The sequence below is a fragment of the Danio rerio genome, chromosome 19, assembly GCF_049306965.1.
Source record: "Danio rerio strain Tuebingen ecotype United States chromosome 19, GRCz12tu, whole genome shotgun sequence".
NCBI lineage: Eukaryota > Metazoa > Chordata > Actinopteri > Cypriniformes > Danionidae > Danio > Danio rerio.
This window is the reverse complement of record NC_133194.1, coordinates 33,046,748-33,061,898: the sequence shown is the minus strand read 5'-3', so window position 1 is coordinate 33,061,898 and position 15,151 is coordinate 33,046,748. Positions and strand designations below refer to the sequence as shown.

Genomic DNA, 15,151 nt, shown 5'->3' with positions numbered 1-15,151 from the left:
CGCTTACGTGCTCGCTACATTGTCACAACGTAGAAATGTAAGACGTGAGAAGGCTGTAGCAACGTTGTCGTGCGACATTCAGCAACCGCGAGGCGGCGTTCTTACTACTTGTATTAAGATTTTTTGTGGCAGTTTATCAATACTGCCTAGAATACAGGATAAGCAGCAATTCTTTCCCAGTATTGCTTAATATGAAATATTGTTCATTTATTTTTCCTATTTAATTTAACAACTGCATGTGTAAACTTAAAATAACACACAAATGAATATAATCAAACTTTTTATTATATATTTCACAACATTTTATACATACAGTACACATCTAATTATAAGCAAACAGTATAAAGTTTAGATTATATATATATATATATATATATATATATATATATATATATATATATATATATATATATAATTAAACTAAAGGGTAAACAAACAAGAAAAGTAAACAAGAAATCATTAAAAATGTAAATATATATATATATATATATATATATATATATATATATATATATATATATATATATATATATATATATAAATAAATATAGAAATTAAAATTCAGACACTGGGCAATGAAGCTCTGGACTGGAGAATACAGCAGACCGGGGAGCGCAGCTGAAGACCAGGCATAGTTGTTGGTATGGAGAAAGCAGTCAGAGGAAGAAACAAATTCAACAGATAATCCAGCTTCAGAGATCCACAGCAGACACAAGTCAAAATAGGCAGTGAACAAGAGAGGACAGATGGAAACGACTATGACTAGCAAGTTATTGAAGTTTCAGACATTTATTGTAATTTCATTACATATAAAATCTCCAGTGAGTAATTATGTAGCCTACTTTATTTTAATGCTTTAATAATATATCATATACCGAAATTACATACAATTAAATAAATTTAGAGATACAGGGAAAACAGGTTTGAGTTAACAGAAGTCAGAGTTAGTCTCCGAATACTTACTTAAATTATGAGAAGAGAAAGAGGTCCTGTAGTTGTGGCGTTGCTCGCTGTAAATTGAATGTTAAACTTAGTGTCATTTCAATAACAGCTGTACAAAATAATAAAGTAATTTTTCATAAGCATGATCTATTTTCCACATTATGAACATGCTGTTTTAGGTAACATAGCTACATTTATTATGATAGTAAATAGAGTAGTATACTTCTTACCTCATTCAATTATTCTTTCCATAGATCAGGAATTACAGCAACACTGATCTGAGGTGAATTCAACAGCTGAAAAAATTCTGAAAGACAAGTTACATAAAGAATTTGAAAACAACAGTGAGTGGTTAAACAATAGAGTTTTATGCAACTTACACATACTTAAAACCCAGAAATTATCAATAGAAGATTTCCTCCATGTGAAAATAGCCTGTTGAGCAAAGAATAAAACATCAAAAGACCAATCAAAATAGAAATTTAGACTAGCAGACCTTTTTATTAATATCTATATTAATTAGGCATATGAACATCAACTTATATACTTTAACCATAGAAATAGCTCACCCAAAACTGACAATTCTGCCATTTAGCCTCATCCTTTATTTGTTCCAAACTTATTTAGCTTTTTTTCTGCTGAACAATAAAGAAGATATATTAAATAAAGCTGGAAAACTGTAACTGTAATTAGTGTTTTCTTACTATGAAAGCAAATGCTTACAGTCTTTAGTGTTCAATAGAATAAAAAAAAACTTAAAGGTTTGGAATCACTTATTATTTACAGGGCAAATAATTCGTGAGTACATATCATTTTTGAGTGAACTGTCCCTTTACCGGGACGCAAACTGCACAGAGATGTTTTGTATTTAAAAGTTGTTTTGTGTGTTTTGTAAAAAGTGGGTCGGCTCGTGTGATGAAGTATACTGACTGATCACTATGGATATGGAAAAAACTGAACTTCAAAAACATTATTTCCCATTTGACTAAAGACAAGGCGTAGGTAAATAATCAGGAAATGTTTTATCGAGAGATTTAACATAATGATTTTAATGTTGTCGCCGTCCGTGAACGGAATGCTGAAATGTTACTCGCTCGTAATAACTTCATTACGGCTTTTGTGTGTGTGTAATGTTGGAACAGATTGTTGTCGAAATCGTAGGTTTGTTTGAATATTCACGATTTACGTATCTTATTTAGCAAGAAGAAATAAAGCAATACTCACGTCTCCTCGGTCGTTGATGAATGAGACGACGGCTTGTTGAAATTTAAACTGATTCAGCTGTGACCAGTAAATGTTGTACAGTGGTTGTCCACGCCACCTAAGCACAACCTAAAGTATGCGGCCCTCGTGATGTTTAAATGGCAACCTTATGACATCGTTGTGACAACGTTTAGCAACAACGTAGAATCCTCAACCTTTTTGCAAGGTTGGTACAACGTTGTAGGAAGGTCGCTACGTTACGGCAACGTTGTGTGTTTGTTGGGAGTTGGATTCAAGAGATAGTCTCCACAGCCACAAAAAAACAAAATGGTTGTTTTTTTTTCTAAAATACGAGATTTACCTGAAAAAAGAATGCTTTTGCAGTTAGTTATTATATTTATTCTGTAAAATCATTCTCATAATACTCTACATAACAAAATAAGCTTTGAACTACAATAAAGCAACTCATTTATTAAGTATTTATTTTTATTTTTATTTTTGGTCATTAAAGTGAACAATGGGAACTTTGAATGGCTCAAAACAATAAACTTAAAGGGATAGCTCATCCAAATATATACCAAAGCTGTCAAAGGCTGATGCTTTACAACATACTCTGAAATATCTTTGCGTTTAACACAAAGACAAACAGGTTTGGAACAAGTGGAGGATGAATAGATGATGACAGAGTTTTTATTTTTGGGTGAATTAACCCTTTCAATATTTTAATTTGTGGCAACACTAAGAAAAACAGAAGATGTTGTTTCTAAAATATAAAAGAATAGCATCAATCTATTTTTTTTTTAAGAGTTAACTAATCTATCAGCCTATGTATAACCAAAAATGAGTCTTTATATATTATAAGACAATTTATGTTATAATTAATTGGCATGTTTCAGGATTCTTTACCTTTGCAAAGTCTCTGCTAACTTCTGAAGACTTGCTGCTTGTTCAAACTACTTATTTAAAATGAGTTAAAATAACAGTTCCTCATTTTTATGGAACAACTTAATTGTTTTATGCTCAATCAACCTAAATTTGTAAAACGACTACATTTACTTAATTGATTTGCATTGAGGCAACATGAAGGAATTGTGGGGAATGCAGCATTTTTTAGGTTGCACTTCTAGAAAAAGGGGCACACTATAAAAGGTTTAAGTCAGTACAACAACTAAAAACATAATCCTTTTCTTTCACTTTTTCTTGTTCACCCAACTTCACTCTCTTATTTTAAATTTATTTGTCAGTTATACATCAAATGTCTGAAGTTGAGTGAACAAAAAACTCTTTTGTAAATTGGTACTAAGAAATAATACATTATCAAAACAAACAAACATAGTTGAGTTTAAAAAATAAAACAGGAAGGCATGCTTCAGATATGAAGCATTTCAAAGCATTTTCCCTGTTTGTCCTGCCATGTTTTGGTCCTTGGCTTGTTTATTGTTATTGTTGTTTTGCCTCCTGTCCTGTTTATAATGCTGTGTCTAATAAGTGTTTTGTTAACAATTGTCTCTGTTTTAGTGTTTCTTTTTTTTTTTTTCAATTAAACTATGTTTGTTTGTCCAGTAAATGTATTATTTCTTAGTACCAATTTTCACAAGAGTTTTATGTTCACTCAACTTCAGACATTTGTCAGTGCAGCTGATTTTTTTAAAAGCTTGAATACACGTTGGTGCTTATGGTGTAGTGGTTAGTGTGCCAACACATGGCACTCTGGTGTTTGTGGTGGCCAGAGTTTAATTCCTGCCTTGAGGTCCTATGCCGATCCTTCTACTGTCCCCACAGTTTCCTGTCTACACTTTCTACCATCCTATCCATAAAAGGTTAAAATTAAATTCTGTTAAAAGACATTTAAAAATTATGATAACACAAAAAAACTAAAGGAAATAAGGATTATGTTTTTGTTTTTTGTTTTTTGTTATGGCCACTTAACTTCAGCCATTCCAGTTCCGCCGACAAAAGATGTTCAGTTGGCACAACTTACATTTTTTTGTTACAGAGTAGTTCACCCCTCCAGAAAACTAATAATCTTATGTTAACCCAACTAAATGTTTTTTGTCACTGACAAATAATTTTTGGTCAGTGCAGCTGATGTTTTCAAGAGTTGGGTGAACAAGAAAAAGTGAAAGGAAATGCGGATTATGTTTTTCCTTGTTGTACTGGCTTAAAATGTTTTACAGTGCAATTTCTATTGAATCACATCTTTCTTGTGGGCATTGAATGAATTGTACATAACACAATAAGATACATATAGGTTTTAGATAATTTTATTGGTAAAAGGAAAGCTGGTTAACAATTAAACACAACAGAATATAAGTAGTTTCACTTTAGGCCTTGATGTAGTAAATGATGTAGTTTGGTAATAGTAAAATACCTGGGAAAAATATACACATTAGTCAACATTTAACCAAAAGTTGTCCTATAACTATTGAACAATTATCATTCTTGTCTATCATTCTTGTCTATCATTCTTGTCTAAGGTTAAGAATGCTGACTTATATGCCACTTATAATGCTGACTACTCCATATCTATCTATCTATCTATCTATCTATCTATCTATCTATCTATCTATCTATCTATCTATCTATCTATCTATCTATCTATCTATCTATCTATCTATCTATCTATCTATCTATCTATCTATCTATCTATCTATCTATCTGTCTGTCTGTCTGTGTGTATATATATAGAATAATAGAGTACACCCAGAATATCAACTTGAGCAATTATTACTGCTATATATATTATTATGATGTACTACATTTCATTAACATTTCTGCTAAGCAGTATGTTTCATTGCAATGTTCATTGGTCTGAGTGTTTTGTAATAGACACACACATTTAGGGAGAAGCAGGCTGTTAAGCAATCCACACAATAGCAACTTTGTGTCATTTAGCCACTGATATTGAAAAGATGTATTTACTTAAACACTTCAACGAGTGTTAAAAATAAGAGAATTTAATAAAAGTCCCTGGTGCATGTTTGTACAGTCTGTCTGCCTGATGTAGGCTAGTCTGTGTGTGTTTGTGTGTGTATGTATGTGTGTGTTGTAATTGCACTGTTCACTCAAGAGTACCTGCTTGATTTCTGCCTGATTTAGGCTCTTTTCCTCCTCTTCACATCATCAATCAGTCCAAACACAGACACACACACAGAGAGAGAGAGAGAGACTTGACCATTCAGTCTATAAATAGGACTAGTGAACATCAGTAATACAGGCCATTTCTCTTCCTTTCTCTTGTCTGTCCCCTCAACCATTTTTTCCTATTTTTTTTTTCTTTTCATCCTCACCCTCCTCTTTTTTATGTCTGTCTGTTTCTATTTTTACCGCTTTCACTTCATCCATCTATACTCTCCCACCCCTGTGGTTGGTCGTTCAATAGCTGAGTATTATTGATCTGGATATCGGATAAAAATTGTCTCATGTGGACATCACAGCTTTGTGAACTACAGCAAAACTCGACCCACAATGCCCTCTGTTGCTCAGTCTTATAGGCCTTTCACACTTGAACAGGTTGACCCTGATCATTCTTAAACTCTGGATAGAGTCTCTTGCTTCACATCTGACACTGATCATCATTTAACCAGGATTAACAATTATTCCTGGATATTCAAACACTGACATTTCAGACATTCATAAACTCTGGGTTAATGTTGTATAGGAAAATTAAATAGTATGGATGTCAATGGTTACAGGTTTGCAGCTTTCTTCAGAATTTCTTCTTTTAGAAGAAAAAAAAACGTAAAGAGATTTGGAGTAAGTTAAGTAATGAGTAAATTATCCTATCATTTTCAGGTGAACTATCCTCTTTTCAAGATTGGAGGTATTTTTTTTTAAATGTAAATCATTAAATCATTTTTAATACACTGTAAATGATATCCATAAATTAGCAGTTGTCCATATTTTGTGAGTCATGTTTTATTTTATTACCATAGTGTTTTAAATTTTACTATTTGAATTAATCATCAACTGACCCGACAATATTGATTTCTACAATAGTGTATATTATCCTACAATACGCCTAATATCCTACAATTCTTGTTTTATTATTATTATTATTATTATCAATAATATTATTATTTCAATAACATTTATTCCAATTTTGGTTCTTGCAACACATTTCCAAAAAAATTGGACCAATAAAGCATATACCACTTTGGAAAGTTACCATTCCATTTCACAACACTTAAAAGACATTTAGGGATGAAGACATCCAGAAGACATCCAAATCTTAAGTTGGGCGACAGTATTGGGTCTTTATTTTCACATTTAAAATGCTCCACACATTCTCTATCGGAGACAGGTCGGGACTGTAGGCAGGCCAGTGAAGTACCTGTAACTTCTTCCTCCGCAGCCAGGACTTTATAATGTGTGCAGAATGTGGTTTTGCATTCTCTTGTTGAAATATGCAAGGGCACCTCTGGAAAACAAGACGGCATATTGTGCTTCAAAATCTTTATGTACTTTTCAGCATTAAAGTTGCCATCACAGAAGTGCAGGTTACCTTTGCCAAGAGCAATGACACCACCCAATACCATGACAGACCTTGGTTTTTGGACTTGTTGCTGGTAACAGTCTGGATGATCCTATTCCTCTTTGGTTATGAGCACACAGCATCCATTTCTCCCAAAAACATACCTGAAATACTGGTCCATCTGACCACAGTACACGTTTTCCACTTGTGTGATGGTCCATCCCAGATGCATCCGGGCCCAGAAAAGTCAATGGCGCTTCTGGACACAGTTAACAAAGGGCTTCCTTTTGACACAGTGCAGTTTTAATTTGTGGATGTACTGTAACTGTATGTAACACGTATGGTACTTGTCAAAGGTTTGCTAAAGTACACTCAAAAAAACTATATATATATATATATATATATATATATATATATATATATATATATATATATATATATATATATATATATATATATATATATATTTGTGTGCAAACTACTTATTTAAAATAGGCTGAATCAACTTGAGATTTGGGACAACTTAAATTTTTATGTTCAATTCACATATTTTTGTTAAAAGTGTTAAAGTTAACTTAATCAACTTGTGTTGGGACACCATTAATGAATTGTGTGGAACTCTGCATTTTTTACAGTGTAGTCCTGAGCCCAAGTGGTGATATTGTTTATAGATGAATAAGGATTCTTGATGCAGTGCGCCTGAGAGATCGTAGAGAGGTTGTTCAGCTTAGGCCTGCGCCCTTGTCCTTTACGCACTAGAATTCTTCCAGATTCCTTAAAACTTTTAATTTTGTTATCCACTGTTAAAGGTGAAATAACCAAATATCTTCTTATCTTTTTTTGAGGAACATTGTTTTTAAACATTTTAATAATTTTCTTACGTATTTGTTGGACGTGTGACCCTCGGCGCCTCGTTGCTCCTAAAGGACTAGACCTTTCTTGGATGCTGCTTTTGTACCAAATCATCAGACATCACCGGTTTCAAATCACATCCATATTTACCCAATTTTCTGGATAACTAGCCCTAAACTGCTCCTGTCCAAACTTTTTTTGAAACGTGTTGCAAGAACCAAAGTTGGAATATGTGTTTATTTAAAAAAAAAACAATAACAATTATGAGTAACACATTAAATAATGTTTGTTGTATTCTCTGCGATGAAATACAAGTCAAAGTAAATTTAGAAATCACTTATTTCTTTTTTTATTTGCGTTTTCCATACTGTCACAACTTTTTCTGATTTGGGGTTGTGCTAAAAACTACAAAGTATTCTACGTACTTCTTATAGCTTTTAGTTCACTATGTTAATTCTTCTGCATTATACCAGCATGCTCAACAAGTTGTAAATACTGTACAACAATACACTATAATACGCTTTTCCATAGTATGGTTCAAAACACTATAGTAATTACAATAGTATTTTTTCATGTGGGAGGAAAGAAGCACAAATGCATTTGTGACAAGTAATTGTAGACTAGTGGATGACAGGATTTCAGTTTTACGTGAACTATCCCTTTTAAATTTCAAGTTTTAGAAAATCCCTTTAATAAAAAACAAATAAATTTTAGATCGGAATTCCCAAAACACAAAGAAACACGCATTTGAAGAGTATTACTGAGTGTCACACGCTCTACAAGTGTTCTAGTGTGTGTGTCAGGATACATTCCTCTAAAAGACGAGAGCTTGATGCTTGAGTAATTAATGGATGTTCACTGGTTGAGTCACATCCTCAGGAAGGTTTGTGCGTCTGGATGTGTCGTGATGACATCCGCTCGCCACATCACATATCCCACATATTCCCCTCCACGTAAGATGTTCTTCACATCGATAGGGAGTGCGGGGTGGTGTTTAAAGGTTAAGGATCGGAGAAGTGAGAGATGATTGGAGTTCTTCTTGAGATAGATTAGAGAGTTACTGTGTTCTGCCGGGGTTCAGATCAGCAGTGCCCTTAACCTCAATGTCTGTAATTACACTTTTGTCAGTCCCTCTGGATGAATGTCTGATCAAAAACAAGTGAAGTAAGCATCTAGATAGTGAAAAAGGGAGAAAAGAACATCATAATAGATGTCTACACAGATATTAAAATCAATAAGTGTCTTGTCTTTGATAAAAGTCAGCAATGTACATGAAGTACACGCACTGTAAAAAGGGTTTATTTATTAACCACCCACTTCAATGTTATCACTAAATTTAAAGGGCATTATCAGTGGTTATTAGCTGTCAGATATAGGCCAGTAGGGGCCTTATGCACCTACTGGTAGGCTCAGAAGCTGTTATCATCTATCCACATGATTAATTAGCTATACTAATAGAGAAGACTCCTGATCCAGATCTGTTTTTTACATTAATGTGATAATTGGGTTTAGGGTTGGGGTAGGGGTAGACGTTAATGAAATGCAATTAAGGTAAATTTTATAAATAATATAAATAATTCTCGTTAACTTCCGGTCACAGCTGTATGTGATCTATATCTAATTAACCATGTGGATGGATGATAACATCCTTCTAAGCCTTTGTTTGTTTTTGTTTTCTATTTTGTTTATGCGGAGACGCAGTGAACCAGTAGGTTGTGCTGTCGCCTCACAGCAAGAAGGTCGCTGGGTCGGCGGTTCGAGCCTCAGCTGGGTCAGTTGGAGTTTCTGGAGTTTGCATGTTCTCCCTGCGTTCGCTGGGGTTTTCTCTCGGTTTCCCCCACAGTCCAAAGACATGTGGTACAGGTGAATTGGGTAGGCTAAATTGTCCGTTGTGTATGAGTGTGTGTGTGTGAATGTTTCCCAGAGATGGGTTGCGGCTGGAAGGGCATGCGCTGCATAAAAATGTGCTGGAAAAAAAGTTGGTGGTTCATTCCACTGTGGCGACCCCGGATTAATAAAGGGACTAAGCAGACAAGAAAATTAATGAATTTTGTTTATGCTTTCAGATTGCGATATGGAAGTTTGATCTCTGCTTTGTCAACTTTTGATGTGTGGCTCCATTAAAAAGTGCCTTTTATTGACATTAAATTGATTAACATAGACAATTTGTTGTTTCAAACTACAAAAAAAGTTAGTAAAAGTTAGTTTGTCGAACAAAATCTAAATTGTTAGCAGAGATTCAATTGATGGAATACAAAATGCACAAATACACAGAAAAACCTATTAGCTAAGTACAAAAAACTACAATATTTTAACAGTGTCAAGACCAGCACAGGCTCATTCTGAAAATGTAGCCCTATATACATTTCTGGAGATTGTGAATTATGTGGCCAGATAAATGTTGGCTGCATTTTGTCTTTAAAATGAACACTACGGGGCGATATGATGCCATTTCTTTTCATGCTAGCAGTTGACCGCTTTTTTGGCAAAAATTATTCTGCTATTCGCTTAAGCCGTGATGTATGAAGAACTGTTTCTGGGTACAGCTGCTACTTTGAATTAAGAAAATATTAGTTTATGACCACTTTTTGGTCATATCACACATTAAAGTAAATTTTATATAAAATCATGGTGTACACAACAATCTCATTTATTATTATATACATTTAATAGTTTATATTCATCTATTTGTGTCGGGATGACATGAAGGAATTGTAGGGCAACCCAATAGTGAATTATGAGTGTCACATGATCCTTTAGAAAACATGCTGATTCTGATTTGAACAACTTGTTAGAACAAACATATTTGAAATACATTTATTATAAAAATAACAATAGTTACTGTCTATTTATGATGTAAATAAATTTGTCTTTGGTGATTAAAAATAATATTAATGTCTTCAAAAAAGTTTTACTGGCCTTTAATGGTGTAAATATTTGTGCTGAATAGCAAAATGAAAGCAAAATATCTACAGAAATGGTTTTCTAAAGTAAAATTTAAAAAATACTTTGTTCTAATAAAAGTAAAATAACTATATAACACAAATACTATAACAATAACTATTCAATGTTGTGGGAATTACATTAAACCTGAAAACTTTATATGAGAAACAAAATAGGACGCTTCTAACTGTCATAAAATTGCTTGTCTTATAGAAAAATGGTTTAATAAATTAGTCTTAAAACCAGTCTAATAATCTTGTCTTATAATAAACTAGTCTAAATAAAAATAAAATGACATTTTATTAAAGAATCAGGATAAAGTGTAATGTAATATTATTATATTGTAATACATGTATAATATTTATGTTATATATTAATATTATTATTATTATTATTATGGAAAAAATACAAGCCCAATATGTTTCTTTGCAACACACGTATTGAAACTATAATAAGCAAAAAAGGAACACAAGTGCTGCCTAAATTAGTCCCCTCGTTTTATATCACTAGTGCTCATTTCCTCTCATAATAATAGTCATTTTTCCACATTATCATCAATACTGTACTCTTATAGCAGGTCAAAAACACACACGCACACACACAGTGAGTGTTGTGTGACGACACCTGTGTGTTGTTGGCCACCTGAAGGGCTTTGATACACGCTGGGCTTTAATCTCCACACTGGGCTCTTGTGCCCTTTGAAGTGTTAATCTGAGGCACCTTCCCTTCCTCCTCACAACACGGACACACAACCACGGTCAGCCTGTGTTCAGAGCCAAAACCACACACAAAGACACACAGGTACACACACAGCACCTGTTATTGCCGAAAACACCTGTAGCGCCTCTAGAGGGATGCTGGAGCCCCTTCTGGAGTTGTTTCTGCTATCCTAAAGAAATCATCATGCTGTTTTGGATGTGTATTTGTGGTTGTTCATGAAATTCTATTGTTTACGATTATGGTAATCATTCAGCAGCAGTTTTTCACTAAGTTTTCTATTATTTTTTATAATAACAACTGACTAACTTTATTTCCAATTCAAATTTTATTTTATTTAGTTATTTATTTTTTCATTTATTCATTTATTTATTTATTTTTATTTTTATTTTTTTACTGACAGTTACGCACCTATAATAAGTGTAAAATGCAATAGGGCAAAATCTAACAAATATAATATAATATAATATAATATAATATAATTAATATAATATAATATGAAGCAATATAATATGATAATTATTTATACACAATTAATAATAAGTAATATTGATACATGATTATTACAATACAGTGTCAAAAATTATTTGTTGATCACTTATACAGGTTTAATAAAATCATACTAAAATGTAAAAAATTAATCCCATAAAAAAAATAAACAAGAAGCATGGTTTACAATTATGTGTAAATCACACAAACATCCAGGGATAACTACATTATATAAAAACAATAAATATACTACTTTATTTATTAATTTGCACTTATTATAAAGTCATTTTTCATGCTTATATTATAAGCATAAATTTTTTCCCAACTTTATTTATAGAAACCTAAAAAATGCTAAACTTTCTAGAATTTTATTGTACATTTTGACAGAGAGAAACTGTAAACAAGGATTCAAATGATTGTGACATTTATTGACCCCAGATATATTTATATATAAAAAAACTAATAATAAAAATAAAAGTAATTAAAAAAATAATAATAATCTTGTTCCAACCAAAACAATAGTTTATACACCAAACTAAAAGCCTGATTATGATGTCACATAGCAATGAAGACTGTAAAAATGAACTATCCAGTAAAGGGAATATACCTTTCCATGTATTCAAGAGGAGAACCCCAAATTTTATAAAAGTTTTTAGAAGAACCCTTCAGACAGTAATTTGTTCCAATTTTATGAAGTGAAAAATGTCATTAATCCACATGAAGTAAGTAGGAGGAGCAGATGACTTCCAATGTAATAGAATACGGCATCTGGCCAGTAGGGCCACACAAATGACCCGTTTCCATTGAGTGGTACAGTACTATAGGGTTCGGTACGCTTTTATGGCTGTTTCCACTTTCAAAAGGTACCAAAAAGAGACCTAAAGGGTACCTTTGCAAAGTGTACCTAGCACAACAAAAGGGTACCAAAACATGCAGCTGAATGCTATTGGTTTACAGAGATATGTGTCACTAGCAAACACAAGCAGGAGAATGAAAACAAAGGAAGCACTATTCACAGCAGAGACTTTACATCGTAATAATATATACATATAAAAACAACCCATGGTGACCCAAGTTCAAACAAACCTTTTCATCATCTTGATGAACAGCCACAAAGCCAAGAAGAACAAAATCTGCTGTGTCCTGTTTTTGTTTTACGCGGCCGTCTAAAAGTATGAGCGGTTTCACTTTCCCCAGTGAGCTCGCGTGCACTCACAGCATGTCTATGTTTGAAATAATGAACTTCTTGAGCTGATGATAATAACATGCACATGATTTTTGACATTTCCTCGAGCGAGAAAGACGTCGACTGAAACTTTCTGTCGTACCATTGGTATGGCAGTGGAAACGCAAGCCTGATAAAGGTGACCCGTACCGACCCGTACTGTACTGTACTACTTAGTGTAAACGGGCCATAAAGCCACAAAATCTGCCTTGTATCATGAACAGTGAACTGACAAAGGAAGTGTACCAAACAGTGCTGTTGTAGATACAGGTTTAATTGCTTGCACAACTAATGGGACATAGTCTCAAATAGAAACTGAGGATGCATATTACTGTTAAAACTGGGAACCTGTAAATATCAGAAAAAAAATGCTTCTGGGCAACAAAAACTTCACTGAATCTGTTGGATGCAAACACATCATCTATATATAAATCTTTAAACTTTGATTAACCATAGTTTATAAGAGAAATTTAAATGTACTTCAGAACTGTAATTAATTTTGCCCAGAAAGAACAGAAGTAAAAAATGCTTCACTTTAGCAACACTGGATGTGAGGTCAAGCGAGATCAGATGTTTGTTGGAGACTTGATAGAGCTGGCATGAGAAAAGAAGATAGAGACGTGGGAATGAGAAACTGACAAGATATTTATAGCAGCATGTATATGAGGAAAACAAGAAGAGAAAAGTAGACGTCCAACAGATAAATTGCTTGCTCTGTTGTTTTTCCCCTCTCTTTCAGCAGGCACTGAGCAGATGAAAAAAAGAGGAACCTGTAAGGTACTTGTCACAGGCCTTTTCTTTGCCCTGGAGGACCTGTGTGGTTGCTATAGAAACTGGGTCAGGGCTGCCGCATCCAGGGAGGGAGAATGTGTGAGGGTGTGTGTGAGTGTGAGACAGGTGGATGAAGAGGTGCTGAGGAAACGAAAGCGGAAGAGGGCTGACAGCAATGAGACAGAAAACATGCTCCTGTGTCGTCATTTGACACATAAAACACAAGCGGTGGCAGAGATTCTTAAACTAATGGCACAAATTGTTCAGGTCATAAATGAAAGATATGAATGCTAGAAAATAAGAAAGCATTTATTTATTATTACATTTATATTACATTATATGCATTTTATATTACGTTTATCAACCTAGGCTCATTCTGAAAACGTACCTCTATATACATTTCTAGAGAGAACCAAATACATCTCAAGAGCTACGTGTTTTGTAGATTTTGTTTTCACAATTCACTGCGTACGATTTTTGAGATCTCAAAATTCTCTCGCGAGTGCCATTCGTATCTGCTGTTCTCATGTAAATCCACAAGAGGCTGTTGTCAACTGACTGACTGACTGATCAACTGGTCCTCCTTCCCTAAATCCAACCATTAGTGTTTTCTAAAGCACAGATTGTCCTGCCCACCATACCCTCTCAGAAATAAAGGTACGAGAGCTGTCACTGGGGTGGTACCTTTTCAAAAGGTACACATTTGTACTTAACGGGTCAATACTGGTAGCCCTCGCTTGATTTTTACCACATTTTCAGATTTTACCACATTCTCATCCTGTTATTTACTTGCTCATTGTATGTTTTGGCTTCTGTTTTTGTCTTACCTGCTTTCTGGAAACGTTCTTCGCTTGACTTGAACCCCGTTGTCATGATCAACTCCTCTCCGCATCTCAAGTCCACCGACGTACATGATGAGCTACTGGACAAACTGGTAACAGCAAGAAAGCCATCCATACGAAAATAAGCGGTCAGCTGGTAAGTGCAAAAAGAAATGGCGTCATACCGCCATGTGGCGTTCATTTTAGAGACGAAATGCAACCATACTTACTTCTGGCTACATAATTTGCGATCTTCAAAAATGTATATAGGGTTACGTTTTCAGAATGGGCCTGTGTTATCATTTATATATATATATATATATATATATATATATATATATATATATATATATATATATATATACATTTACTGAAAATCTATTGATTACATTTAGAGTATGTTCTAATGCTGTTTATTGCATTCAGAGTTAATTCGATTCTCAGCATTTAAAGAAATGATTTAGATGTATGCCAGATATTTCAGCAAAATTCATTGGAAAAACATCCTTTATCCTAAATCTTTATAAAAACTTCAAAAAAAGTAAGTTTGACTTAGGTAAAATGAACACTATGGGAGTAGTATGATGCTGTCCTTTTCACATTAATGACATTTACTGGAACATATTATTGACAAATTGAGGATTATTTTTTCTTCTCCTATATTACCAGTTTGTTACGGTAGTTCACTTTGAACTGTGTTACTTGTTATGTTGA

At 33.6% G+C, this 15,151-nt stretch overlaps 1 long non-coding RNA gene across 6 annotated transcripts; it reads right to left on the bottom strand.

Annotated features, from left to right (window-relative positions):
- Positions 1-560: 560 nt before the first annotated feature.
- LOC110438138 (uncharacterized) lies at positions 561-2,319 on the bottom strand. Of its 6 annotated transcripts, none has more exons than XR_012395115.1 (6): positions 2,167-2,319; positions 1,512-1,580; positions 1,323-1,377; positions 1,173-1,249; positions 964-1,010; positions 569-690 (listed from the first exon to the last, which is right to left on the bottom strand). It is a non-coding gene; the product is annotated as an uncharacterized lncRNA (long non-coding RNA). The 6 variants fall into 6 exon arrangements; XR_011007599.2 differs by having other exon boundaries at positions 1,329-1,377; XR_011007600.2 differs by having other exon boundaries at positions 1,329-1,377; positions 1,512-1,577.
- Between the last annotated feature and the right edge of the window lie 12,832 nt (positions 2,320-15,151).